This window comes from Nothobranchius furzeri, chromosome 8 (assembly GCF_043380555.1).
Source record: "Nothobranchius furzeri strain GRZ-AD chromosome 8, NfurGRZ-RIMD1, whole genome shotgun sequence".
In the NCBI taxonomy this organism is placed as follows: Eukaryota; Metazoa; Chordata; class Actinopteri; order Cyprinodontiformes; family Nothobranchiidae; genus Nothobranchius; species Nothobranchius furzeri.
In genome coordinates, this window is record NC_091748.1 from 42352414 (window position 1) to 42366965 (window position 14552).

At 38.7% G+C, this 14552-nt stretch overlaps 1 long non-coding RNA gene across 1 annotated transcript; it reads left to right on the top strand.

Annotated features, from left to right (window-relative positions):
- Positions 1-2214: 2214 nt before the first annotated feature.
- LOC129160736 (uncharacterized) lies at positions 2215-4270 on the top strand. The gene is made up of 4 exons (XR_008561250.2): positions 2215-3689; positions 3832-4009; positions 4079-4136; positions 4211-4270. It is a non-coding gene; the product is annotated as an uncharacterized lncRNA (long non-coding RNA).
- The last annotated feature ends 10282 nt before the right edge of the window (positions 4271-14552 follow it).

Genomic DNA, 14552 nt, shown 5'->3' on the forward strand with positions numbered 1-14552 from the left:
CAGATCTTTGTGTTTGGTTTTGATAATTGCCGTTGCGGGCTCGAGATGGTGCCCGACCCCGTGCGCCTCTTCCGTTCCGGTTCGGTGCTCTGGGTTGGAACCGGTGATTGTACCCGTCGTTGTGTTAATTAGGCGGTGGTCGCCATGCGTCCGTTGGTCTGGACCTGACCGCATCAGCGTAGGAGGGGTACCTTGGAGGCTGGTTTTGAGCAGGGCACCATTGTTGGGGGTATCCGGAGTTGCCCCGGTGGTCAGGTTGTTGCTGATGACGGTTAGGATTTTGTTTGCGGCGCCGTCCCGGCCTCCGGTGGCTAACCCGGGTCCAGTCCGTCTCGTCGTCCGGTTGGTCCCCGTACTCCCACATCCGTGCAGGGGCGTCTGGTCCGTTGGTTTTGTTGAAAAATCTATTATTTGGCTTTTGTTTATATATGCCTCACTAACTGTAGTAGGTTATCTGTGTAGCAGCAAAATTCAAAAACCTTAACTGAGGCTCACAAAACGTTTACTCGGAACTTTTTTCTAATAATAATGCCAAAAAAAGGTAAAATAACATAACAGGGTTAGGGTTAGGAGTTAAAGAAAAGAAAGCCCCAGTCGCCATAGGCGACTGGGGCTTTGTGCACAGGCTCTCCTCCATTTAGTCCACTGGTGCAGATCTATCCCTCATTTAAACCTGTGGGAACACGTGTATCCAATCTGCTGATCCAGAGCCTTTCAGCTCTTTTCCGTTGTTTTGTGGACCAGTTTGGATCTGATTGTAGAATCATGGCTGTGAGGGCTTGCCAGCCATGTTCAATAGTGTTTAACTACTGGTCGCTGTGTGTTATGGTTTTTTGTAATATTGTGCCTGTGTTGTGTGAAGCGTGTTAAAATGCCATTTCCTGTTTCTCCTACATATCTCATTTTACAGATTTTGCACTGAATTAAATAAACAGTTTTTGGTTTTAGGATTACCTGCTTGTTTGATGGGATTAATGGTTTTGTTAAACCTATTTTGTATCCAGCGCATTTAGTTAAAAAAATCACTTTGACCTTTGACCTTAGGTTGTTGTAGGGGTCTCAGCTTGGCCTGAACCAGGAGATCTTTTAGGTTTTGGTTCCGTCTGTAGGCCGCAATTACCTTGTGATTTTGCAGTAATTTAGTATCTGATTGGAATTTAGAAAAGTTTTGTTTAACTTTATGAATTAGTTTTCCTGCCGAGGGAGAATAAGTGGTGACCAAAGGCAACAATAGTGATGTGTCCTTGGGTCTGGACTCCCAAGAAGGAAGTTTTACATGTTTTCAAAAATGATCTAGAATATCCTCTTAAGGATAGTGCTGAAAACAGCATCCGAGTACTAGCTTCCTTGAAGTTGTCTTCCTGAGTGCAGATTCTATGGAAGCGAAGTAGCTGGGATTTAATAAGACCAGCATATGTGTGCTTAGGATGGTGACTGGTTTTAAAAAGTAGTGCGTGTGTCCGTGGGTTTAAAATAGACCTTGATGTCCAGTTTGTGTGTGGAGCTGAACTTTGGGCCTTTAAAGGTTGTGGTATCTAAAGAATCTACTGTTTTCGCATTGGTGGATGATTTCAGCTTTATGGATGGATTGTGTGTATTCAGCGTGTGTAGAAATAGCTGAAAATCTTCCTCCGAGTGAGTCCAGACACCCCAGATGTCATCCAGATATCTGTAATAATAATAGTGGTTTTTTCATACATTTATTTAATGCCTCAGTCTCCTATTGTGCCATGAAGATATTTGCATATGCTGGAGCAAATTTCTTCCTCATAGCTGTTCCCTTAATTTGCAGGTAAAATTGGCCATAAAATTCAAAATCTTTCCTTCTCAGATTAATTTGTAATGGCTGAAGTAGCTCCTTGTCTGGCCTTTTGCTGTTGGGGTGTTTAAGGAGAACTTGTTTCACTGCATTAATGCCTTTGGTTATGTCAATGTTTGTATATAAGCTGTCTATATCCATGGTGAATAGGATGGAGTTGTCTGGCAGGATGATTTGTTTGATTTTGTTAACAAAATCATATGTATCGTTGATGTAACTCTCATGCTTTATTGATAGGGGATTTAAATAGTGATCGATGAATCTGCTGTTTGATATGTTTCGCTATTGCAGTCAGACACGATGGGTCTACCCGGTGGGATCTCGTGGGGTTTACACCATTTTGCTGGTTCCTTGTGGATCTTTGGTAACAGATAGAACCTTCTGGCTCTTGGTTCCGAGAACCTTTGAGATATCTGCGCTGTTTTGCATTAATAAACTTTTTCTCATACAAAGAGTCAATGATTTTAGTCACCATGGGGATGGTCTCTGGATAAATGGGTTTGTCTAGTCTATTGTAATAGGTGGTGTCTAGAAGTTGTCTTTTACCTTCCCAGATATATTGTGCCCTGTCCATAATTACAATAGAGCTCCCCTTATCAGCCGGCTTGATGATAATTTTCTTGTTGCCTGTTAATTCCTTGAGTGCTTTGGTTTCATTAATACTTAAAGAGCAAGTAACGTCTAAATTAACTTTTTTTTGCTGATGAACTGTATAAATGAGTGTCTAATAGTGTTTTAAATGTGTGTATTCATTATTTTAGCATTTTGGTGCATTTTCTTTAAAAATTAAAAATTCTGCCTAAATACCACAGTATAGCTCCACCTTCAGCTTAAAACATAGAATTTGACTCATTTTGAATAAATTTTAGCCAATGGCTAAAGAGTAAGATACTACGTAAACTAGTAGAGTACTACGTAGCAGCTCTCTGTCAAAGTTATAAAAGGATCGAGCGTCTCGGCCACGCCTTGTGGCGAGTTGGGAGTTGGATTTGCAAGCGAGTGTAGGAGGCTAGCTGTAGTTCAGCATTAGCATATAGCATTAGCATATCCTAGTCTTTAGCATAGCTTTTAGTGTTATACATACTTATTTAGTGTTAGCTTGGCTGTTGGATATTGTAGTTTAGTTAGTGTTTGGCTGTTAGTGTAATTAGGAAAGTAGTTCGGGTTTAGTGCTCCATATCGTGTTAGCATGGTGAGATGGTGTAGTGTAGTATGGTTGCGGTAGCTCTGTGGGGTTGCACTCCTTTCCGCTGGACTCCCGCCTGGTGCTGTAGTTTGCAACCAGCATTTTACCCGCGATTCTGCACGTCTCCGTTTGAAGAGGGAGGCTGTACCCACCGTGGCTCTTCCGCGATTTAGATGCAGCCCACCGACTCTGCTCCCCCACCATGGCGGGCTCCAGTCTGAGGTGAGTACGCTAAATAAAGTTTTAACATCTTCTAAAGACAATTCCCTACCTAAATGCAAAGTCCGAGAGACGTGGTTCACTTCATTTAGCTAGTCAGTCGGTAATTCCGCAACAGTGTCTCTAACTGACGCAGCACTAGTTGACAGACAGCATTACAGCATGAAATCCAGCTTGTGAACAGGTTCTGTGAGGAATTCTGTTCAGGAGGTCGCATTTCAGGCTCTCCACATCATATGTGACTGACTTTTACGTTATAACAACGATCACACGCTAGGAATGTTATAAAGCGCCTATATAGGACAGTTTCTTATGTATATTATCTGACTTTATAAACTCCCAACAACAATGTGCTTCTATTTTTTTTCCCAGGCTAAATCTACCCAAGACACTGGCTGTCAGACTGATTTAGCTGCAAGAATGCACTTGTCCAGGCTGACGTGAAGCTTTACCGGCGTAGCAAAGGTGAATTATTTTTAATAATCTTCTATGTAAACATTTTATTATTACCTTCTAGTTTTAATTTGTTTTACAGATTATTGTTACACGTGATTTTATGCTCTTTTAAACATTTATAAATGTGCTGCTTCTTTGTTTTTGTACATAGCCAGCCAGAAGAGCTCACAGCCTCAGTATGTCTTGTGACACAAGGATCATGACGGAAATTCATTTCCCAGAAAGTCAGAGCAGCGGCCACACCCCCTGAAAAGACCACGATGTGAGGTGTCTGCTGTTGATTCCAGCTTCCACCTCAGTGACAGTGCAAGCTCAGTGAACTGTTCAAGGTAAAAAAAATAAAACATTTCAGAATTTTTAAGATATTAATTAAATAAGTATGTGATTACATCATGAAGGAGGCTACTGATTCTGGCCCTGTGACACTTGGTGGTGACGTGTGAGCTGATTCACCTGGTAAATAACTTTTACATTAAATATTTTGTTTTTGCTATCAAAAGTAAATTAACTAATAACCTGCATTATTGCAGGACACTCAGCAAAATATGGACTCTACACCATGAGGCAGGCACACATTAATACTCTATAAGAGCACATAAGGTGAGCAACACCACATATTATTGTACACTGTCCTGGATTTGTTTTCTTTCTGTATGATTTGTTTTCTTTCTGCGTCTCATCATTAGCCTGGCTGATCACCTGATAACTCCTGTCATCTGGTTGTGACAGCATGAGGATGTCCTCACACACCTGTACCCTATCAGCTCATCTGGCAGAATAGAGAGAGAAGAGACAACACCACATCTCCTGTTCCTGGAAAGCCTTCAGCCATCCTTCGATGACTGAGAACCTCCATCAGCTCTTTCTCCTGTCTGCCCACAATTATTATAATAAATATTGTGTTTGACAAGTTTTTTGTGCTGCCAAATATCTCATTTAGATTCCAGTTTTGATATTTTAATGGATATTTATAAATTACATTAATTGAATTATCACATTGTCGCATGTTTAACTTGCTCTATTGTGATGAATTAAACTAGCACCCCACTGTTAAAAGCTCGTTTTAATTTCAAGCATGTTTAAGTATTTATGGACATGAACAAAAATAGGAAATATATCAGTTGAGATTTATTTAATTAATATAACAAATAAGGGGGAAAGAGTCATTGAAAGGCACATTCTTCTGGAAGCTCCTGATCGTGACAACACCAGCAAAGGAGACCACCTGCAGACACCAGAGGACCTAGAACCGAGAGAGCAGCTGTTATTAGTAAATAAAGAAATCAGGGCAGTTTTAGTGGGCTGAACACATTACAGAATAATTTTCTCATGGGATATTTTCATAACTTTATGCAGCAGACTGTAACTTGAGCCCAAGGCTCTTGGAGACCTGCTATCCAGCACGTTTCAGTGGTTTTCCTGCTTTAAGAGGTTGGATTAGCTGTTAAGCAGCTCAGCTATTTGTTGCTGATTAAAGCCAGGTGTGTTGAAGCAGATACACCTCTAACACATGCTGAATACTAGCTCTAGGGCCGTGGAGACAAACCCTGCAGCTAATCTGATGCTATGGCTAACGGCTACTTACATTCAGAGCTGGTTCTGTAGGGTCGGTTCCTGTAGTTTCAGGCAACTCACAAGCTCAAAACAATAAAACTCAGGTCCGCTTGTCTCCTCCAAATAGACTTGGTCCCTTTCTTCTCGAGTGTCTGTGTAAGGAGGGGGAGAAACGTCCTCCACTTCTAATGACTGCTCACAGTCAAGGGAGCTAGCATCGTCTAGTTAGCCGTCGTCTTCGTCACTGCCGCGGCTCCGCCCTCTCGGTCCTCCAGGCAACGCCTACTAATGTTGCAGTTTTTAAAATTGATATGTGGGTGGAGTAAGACTCTGAGGGGGGAGTGACAACTTCTTTAAGTTAGGTTTGGATTTATTCATGTAAAATGTTTTGTTAAAATAACCAAGATCCTCATCCACAAGTGAGTTAACTTCTGGCGGCAAAGTGCCAGCAGGGGTGCCCATTCTGATTCTGGCATGAAAGGTTTTGCTTTACCTGTTTTAGTGTTACCATCTTCCTTAAAATGAACAGCTAGTTTGATTCTCCTGTGATATTTTTGTAAGTCATGTCTAATCTGAAGCATTGTGTCATTATTTTTAGCTTTGCTGTGAGAGGGATGAAGGTTAAACCCCTGTTTAACAAAGAACGCTGTGCATCAGACAGTGCGAAAGTTCTGGACAAGTTACAAACATTGTTATTAACAATGCTTCTATGCCCTTCTTGTCCTGGTAGGCTATCAGGGCTGCCTATTTTAACCAGGCAGACCAGTGGTCCAACATTCTGGCAGCCGTGAATCTGGTCCAATGGACCTTGTCTGGTTTAACCCTGAAAAAGGCAGGGGTAAACCTGTTGAGCTGAGAAATATGCATATTAAGATGTGTGAGCATGGCTTGCTCCCTGTGTGATGAGGAAGAAAAGTTCAACACAGGGACAAAGATCTCAGCATTAGGACACCTAAGTTTTGCTACTTTAATGGCAGTTTGCATTTCCTTAACCAGCACCCTTTTGTCCTTCTGTGCTCTGTTGGTAATACCAAATGAGAGGTTCAGTCACCCTACCTGCTCCATTCATCCAGATTTGAGGAACAGGCTGGTGACATGTCTCCACTTGGCTCCAGGAAAACTGTCCACCTGGATGTTGTTGCTGCTGCCACTTGTCACAGGTAGGTGTGCAACATTCGAGTCCCCCAGAACCACATATTTTGCTATCGGGTTAAGCGACCAGTCCCGTGATTTTTTACCAGTGTTTGTGTGTCTGGTTGTGGCATTTACCTGAGATGAAGGTGATTCACCAGTCCCGGTGGGGGTGGTGGCGGTGGCTACGGTGAGCGGTGGGTGAGTCGTTTGCTGGAAGGAAAGTTGCCTCTGTGTGCTCTTTTCCATTCGGCGACGGAGGGCGATCGGCGTGGGCCCCAGCAGTGGTGGAGCAGAAGCAGCAGCTGGTGGGTTTGAGAGCAGCATTGCTTCATACTCCTGAATATCTTCTATGATGGTCTGTTCATCTGCTGTCAAGCTACTGGGTAGAGGCGGAGACTCCATCGCGACTGAAGGGGAGGATCCTGTTGTCCTCTCGGTGTGTGTTTCCCCCTGGCTGGATGATTTCCGCTGCCTTTGGGAAAAAGACGGCACCTGTGGAGTGCTGCGTGCCTGAAGTGATGGTGTGGGTGGTGTTGCTACAGCTGGAAGGAGGGGGCAGCTGCTGTGGTCTTCTTCGTTGGATGCTGTAGGTCAGTGGTTCCAAACCTGGGGGTCCCGACCCCCACAAGGGGGCGCCAAAGCCTCTCAGTGGGTCGCCAGCACCTCTCCACTTTAAGGGGTTAAAACTTGATTTATTACTTGTTTATAGCCTACATTTTGCTCACTTTTTTTCATGAGTGAAACGTTTACTGATATTAAGACAGGAAATAATTAGTACAGAAAAAGTAACACACTTTTAACAACATTTTGCTCAGCTCACTGTTTTATTATCAAGTGTCAAAAGTTCATTAAAGATAGGACTGGTTGATTAATCACAGCCTTTACAGTAAATAATTTAGTATAAACAGTAATATACACATTTAAGTACATTTTGCTCAGTGTATTTTTTTATGTGTCAAACGTTTATTGAAAGGAATGATTGATTTATCAGTGTTTATCACTGTGGGGTTGTATACTGTTGATCTTAAGTGGAATTACCCTGTGGAAACAGCAATTTTCCATTTTAGAGCAATTTGAAATCGTTAAAGGTAGGTCAATTGTGGACAATTTAAAAATGCCTTTATTTTGGAAAGCACCAACAGAATAACTTGATATGTATAGGGTATCACTGTGGGGTTGCATACTGTTGATCTAAAGTGGAATGACCCAGTGGAAACAGCAATTTTCCATTTTAGAACTTTTTGAAATCACTGAAAGTTTGGTCGTAAATGGGCAATTTAAAAAGGCCTTTATTTTGGAAATCACCATCAGAAAGACTTGATATTGATATGGTATCACTGTGGGGTTGTATACTGTTGATCTAAAGTGAAATGACCCATTGGAAACAGCAATGTTCCATTTTAGAGCATTTTGAAATCACTGAAAGTTTGGTCATTTATGGGCAATTTAAAAAGGCCTTTATTTTGGAAAGCACCATCAGAATGATTTTATATTGACTTGGTATCACTGTGGGGTTGTATACTGTTGATCTAAAGTGGAATGACCCAGTGGAAACAGCAAGTTTCCATTTTAGAGCATTTTGAAATCATTGAAAGTTTGGTTGTGTATGGGCAATAAAAAAAAATCTAAAAATTAAATTAAAAATTTCAAAATGCTCTAAAATAGAAAATTGCTGTTTCCACTGGGTCATTCCACTTTAGATCAACCGTATACAACCCCACAGTGATACCGTATCAATATCAAGTCATTCTGATGGTGCTTTCCAAAATAAATGCCTTTTTAAATTGCCCATATACGACATTTGAAATCGTTAAAGGTAGGTCAATTGTGGACCATTTAAAAAAGCCTTTATTTTGAAAAGCACCATCAGAATGACTTTATATTGATATGGTATCACTGTGGGGTTGTATACTGTTGATCTAAAGTGGAATGACCCAGTGGAAACAGCAGTTTTCTATTTTAGAGCATTTTTAAATCACTGAAAGTTTGGTCGTATATGGGCAATTTAAAAAGGCCTTTATTTTGGAAAGCACCATCAGAATGACTTGATATGGATATGGTATCACTAAGGGGTTGTATACTGTTGATCTAAAGTGGAATGACCCAGTGGAAACAGTAATTTTCCATTTTAGAGCATTTTGAAATCACTGAAAGTTTGGTCGTATATGGGCAATTTCAAAAGGCCTTTATTTTGGAAAGCACCATCAGAATGACTTGATATGGATAGGGTGTCACTGAGGGGTTGCATACTCTTTATCTAAAGTGGAATGACCCAGTGGAAACAGCAATTTTCCATTTTAGAGCTTTTTGAAATCACTGAAAATTTGGTCGTAAATGGGCAATTTAAAAAGGCCTTTATTTTGGAAAACACCGTCAGAATGATTTCATATTGACAAGGTATCACTGTGGGGTTGTATACTGATGATCTAAAGTGGAATGACCCAGTGGAAACTGCAAGTTTCCATTTTAGAGCATTTTGAAATCACTGAAAGTTTGGTCGTATATGGGCAATTTAAAAAGGCATTTATTTTCGAAAGCACCATCCGAATGACTTGATATGGATAGGGTATCACTGAGGGGTTGTATACTGTTGATCTAAAGTGGAATGACCCAGTGGAAACAGCAATTTTCCTTTTTAGAGCATTTTGAAATCACTGAAAGTTTGGTCGTATATGGGCAATTTAAAAAGGCCTTTATTTTGTAAAGCACCATCAGAATGACTTGATATTGATATAGTATCACTGTGGGGTTGTATACTGTTGATCTAAAGTGGAATGACCCAGTGGAAACAGCAAGTTTCCATTTTAGAGCATTTTGAAATCATTGAAAGTTTGGTTGTGTATGGGCAATTAAAAAATCTAAAAATTTAATTAAAAATTTCAAAATGCTCTAAAATTCGAAATTGCTGTTTCCACTGGGTCATTCCACTTTAGATCAACAGTATACATCCCTGCAGTGATGCCACATCATTTTCAAGTCATTCTGATGGTGCTTTCAAAAATAAAGGCCTTTTTAAATTGCCCATATACGACATTTGAAATCGTTAAATGTAGGTCAATTTAGGACCATTTTAAAAGGCCTTTATTTTGGAAAGCACCATCAGAATGACTTGATATGGATAGGGTATCACTGAGGGGTTGCATACTGTTAATCTAAAGTGAAATGACCCAGTGGAAAAAGGAAGTTTCCATTTTAGAGCATTTTGAAATAACTGAAAGTTTGGTCTTATATGGGCAATTTAAAAAGGCCTTTATTTTGGAAATCACAATCAGAATGACTTGCTATTGATATGGTATCACTGTGGGGTTGTATACTGTTGATCTAAAGTGGGAGGACCCAGTGGAGCACTTTTCCATTTTAGAGCATTTTGAAATCACTGAAAGTTTGGTCGTATATGCGCAATTTATAAAGGCCTTTATTTTGGAAAGCACCATCAGAATAAATTGATATTTATATGGTATCACTGTGGGGTTGTATACTGTTGATCTAAAGTGGAATGACCCACTGGAGCAATTTTCCATTTTAGAGCATTTTGAAATCACTGAAAGTTTGGTCGTATATGGGCAATTTAAAAAGGGCTTTATTTTGAAAAGCACCATCAGAATGACTTGATATTGATATGGTATCACTGTGGGGTTGTATACTGTTGATCTAAAGTGGAATGACACAGTGGAAACAGCAGTTTTCTATTTTAGAGCATTTTTAAATCACTGAAAGTTTGGTCGTATATGGGCAAATTAAAAAGGTCTTTATTTTGGAAAGCACAATCAGAATGACTTGATATTGATATGGTATCACTGTGGGGTTGTGTACTGTTGATCTAAAGTGAAATGAACCAGTGGAAAAAGCAATTTTCTATTTTAGAGCATTTTGAAATCACTGAAAGTTTGGTCGTATATGGGCATTTTAAAAAGGCCTTTATTTTAGAAAGCACCATCAGAATGACTTGATATGGATATGGTATCACTAAGGGGTTGTATACTGTTGATCTAAAGTGGAATGACCCAGTGGAAACAGTAATTTTCCATTTTAGAGCATTTTGAAATCACTGAAAGTTTGGTCGTATATGGGCAATTTCAAAAGGCCTTTATTTTGGAAAGCACCATCAGAATGACTTGATATGGATAGGGTGTCACTGAGGGGTTGCATACTCTTTATCTAAAGTGGAATGACCCAGTGGAAACAGCAATTTTCCATTTTAGAGCTTTTTGAAATCACTGAAAGTCTGGTCGTAAATGGGCAATTTAAAAAGGCCTTTATTTTGGAAAGCACCGTCAGAATGATTTCATATTGACAAGGTATCACTGTGGGGTTGTATACTGATGATCTAAAGTGTAATGACCCAGTGGAAACTACAAGTTTCCATTTTAGAGCATTTTGAAATCACTGAAAGTTTGGTCGTATATGGGCAATTTAAAAAGGCATTTATTTTCGAAAGCACCATCCGAATGACTTGATATGGATAGGGTATCACTGAGGGGTTGTATACTGTTGATCTAACGTGGAATGACCCAGTGGAAACAGCAATTTTCCTTTTTAGAGCATTTTGAAATCACTGAAAGTTTGGTCGTATATGGGCAATTTAAAAAGGCCTTTATTTTGGAAAGCACCATCAGAATGACTTGATATTGATATAGTATCACTGAGGGGTTGCATACTGTTGATCTAAAGTGGAATGACCCAGTGGAAACAGCAATTTTCCGTTTTAGAGCTTTTTGAAATCACTGAAAGTTTGGTCGTAAATGGACAATTTTAAAAGGCCTTTATTTTGGAAAGCACCATCAGAATGACTTGATATTGATATGGTATCACTGTGGGGTTGTATACTGTTGATCTAAAGTGAAATGACCCATTGGAAACAGCAATGTTCCATTTTAGAGCATTTTGAAATCACAGAAAGTTTGGTCGTATATGGGAAATTTAAAAAGGCCTTTATTTTGGAAATCACCATCAGAATGATTTCATATTGACATGGTATCACTGTGGGGTTGTATACTGTTGATCTAACGTGGAATGACCCAGTGGAAACAGCAATTTTCTATTTTAGAGCATTTTGAAATCATTGAAAGTTTGGTCGTACATGGGCAATTCAAAAATTTTTAAAAATTAAATAAAAATATTCAAAATGCTCTAAAATTGGAAATTACTGTTTTCACTGGTTCATTCCACTTTAGATCAACAGTATACAACCCTGCAGTGATACCACATCAATTTCAAGTCATTCTGACGGTGCTTTCAAAAATAAAGGCCTTTTTAAATTTCCAATATACGACATTTGAAATCGTTAAAGGTAGGTCAATTGTGGACCATTTAAAAAGGCCTTTATTTTGCAAAGCACCATCAGAATGACTATATATTGATATGGTATCACTGTGGGGTTGTATACTGTTGATCTAAAGCGGAATGACCCAGTGGAAACAGCAATTTTCCGTTTTAGAGCATTTTGAAATCACTGAAAGTTTGGTCGTATATGGGCAATTTAAAAAGGCCTTTATTTTGGAAAGCACCATCAGAATGACTTGATATGGATAGGTTATCACTGAGGGGTTGCATACTGTTGATCTAAAGTTGAATGGCCCAGTGGAAACAGCAATTTTCCATGTTAGAGCTTTTTGAAATCACTGAAAGTTTGGTCGTAAATGGGCAATTTAACAAGGCCTTTATTTTGTAAAGCACCATCAGAATGATTTCATATTGACATGGTATCACTGTGGGGTTGTATACTGTTGATCTAAAGTGAAATGACCCATTGGAAACAGCAATGTTCCATTTTAGAGCATTTTGAAATCACAGAAAGTTTGGTCGTATATGGGAAATTTAAAAAGGCCTTTATTTTGGAAATCACCATCAGAATGATTTCATATTGACATGGTATCACTGTGGGGTTGTATACTGTTGATCTAACGTGGAATGACCCAGTGGAAACAGCTATTTTCTATTTTAGAGCATTTTGAAATCATTGAAAGTTTGGTCGTACATGGGCAATTCAAAAATTTTTAAAAATTAAATAAAAATATTCAAAATGCTCTAAAATTGGAAATTACTGTTTTCACTGGTTCATTCCACTTTAGATCAACAGTATACAACCCTGCAGTGATACCACATCAATTTCAAGTCATTCTGACGGTGCTTTCAAAAATAAAGGCCTTTTTAAATTTCCAATATACGACATTTGAAATCGTTAAAGGTAGGTCAATTGTGGACCATTTAAAAAGGCCTTTATTTTGCAAAGCACCATCAGAATGACTATATATTGATATGGTATCACTGTGGGGTTGTATACTGTTGATCTAAAGCGGAATGACCCAGTGGAAACAGCAATTTTCCGTTTTAGAGCATTTTGAAATCACTGAAAGTTTGGTCGTATATGGGCAATTTAAAAAGGCCTTTATTTTGTAAAGCACCATCAGAATGATTTCATATTGACATGGTATCACGGTGGGGTTGTATACTGTTGATCTAAAGTGGAATGACCCTGTGGAAACAGCAAGTTTCCATTTTAGAGCATTTTTAAATCACTGAAAGTTTGGTCGTATATGGGCAATTTAAAAAGTTCTTTATTTTGGAAAGCACCATCAGAATGACTTGATATGGATATGGTATCACTGAGGGGTTGTATACTGTTGATCTAAAGTGGAATGACTCAGTGGAAACAGCAATTTTCCATTTTAGAGCATTTTGAAATCACTGAAAGTTTGGTCGTATATGGGCAATTTAAAAAGTCCTTTTTTTGGAAGGCACCATCAGAATGATTTCATATTGACATGGTATCACTGTGGGATTGTATACTGTTGATATAAAGTGGAATGACCAAGTGGAAACAGCAATTTTCTATTTTAGAGCATTTTGAAATAACTGAAAGTTTGGTCGTACATGGGCAATTAAAAAAAAATTAAAAATTAAATAAAAAAATTAAAAATGCTCTATAATTGGAAATTGCTGTTTCCACTGGGTCATTCGACTTTAGATCAACAGAATACAACCCTGCAGTGATACCACATCAATTTCAAGTCATTCTGATTGTGCTTTCAAAAATAAAGGCCTTTTTAAATTGCCAATATACGACATTTAAAATAGTTAAAGGTAGGCCAATTGTGGACCATTTAAAAAGGCCTTTATTTTGCAAAGCACCATCAGAATGACTTGATATGGATATGGTATCACTGAGGGGTTGTATACTCTTGATCTAAAGTGGAATGACCCAGTGGAAACGGCAATTTTCAATTTTAGAGCATTTTGAAATCAATGAAAGTTTGGTTGTATATGGGCCTTTTAAAAAGGCCTTTATTTTGGAAAGCACCATCAGAATGACTTGATATGGATATGGTATCACTGAGGGGTTGTATACTGTTGATCTAAAGTGGAATGACCCAGTGGAAACAGCAAGTTTCCATTTTAGAGCATTTTGAAATCATTGAAAGTTTGGTTGTGTATGGGCAATTCAAAAAAAAATCTAAAAATTAATTTAAAAATTTAAAAATGCTCTAAAATTCGAAATTGCTGTTTCCACTGGGTCATTCCACTTTAGATCAACAGTATACATCCCTGCAGTGATGCCACATGAATTTCAAGTCATTCTGATGGTGCTTTCAAAAATAAAGGCCTTTTTAAATTGCCCATATACGACATTTGAAATCGTTAAATGTAGGTCAATTTAGGACCATTTTAAAAGGCCTTTATTTTGGAAAGCACCATCAGAATGACTTGATATGGATATGGTATCACTGAGGGGTTGTATACTGTTGATCTAAAGTGGAATGACCCAGTGGAAACAGCAAGTTTCCATTTTAGAGCATTTTGAAATCATTGAAAGTTTGGTTGTGTATGGGCAATTAAAAAATCTAAAAATTTAATTAAAAATTTCAAAATGCTCTAAAATTCGAAATTGCTGTTTCCACTGGGTCATTCCACTTTAGATCAACAGTATACATCCCTGCAGTGATGCCACATCATTTTCAAGTCATTCTGATGGTGCTTTCAAAAATAAAGGCCTTTTTAAATTGCCCATATACGACATTTGAAATCGTTAAATGTAGGTCAATTTAGGACCATTTTAAAAGGCCTTTATTTTGGAAAGCACCATCAGAATGACTTGATATGGATAGGGTTTCACTGAGGGGTTGCATACTGTTAATCTAAAGTGAAATGACCCAGTGGAAAAAGGAAGTTTCCATTTTAGAGCAT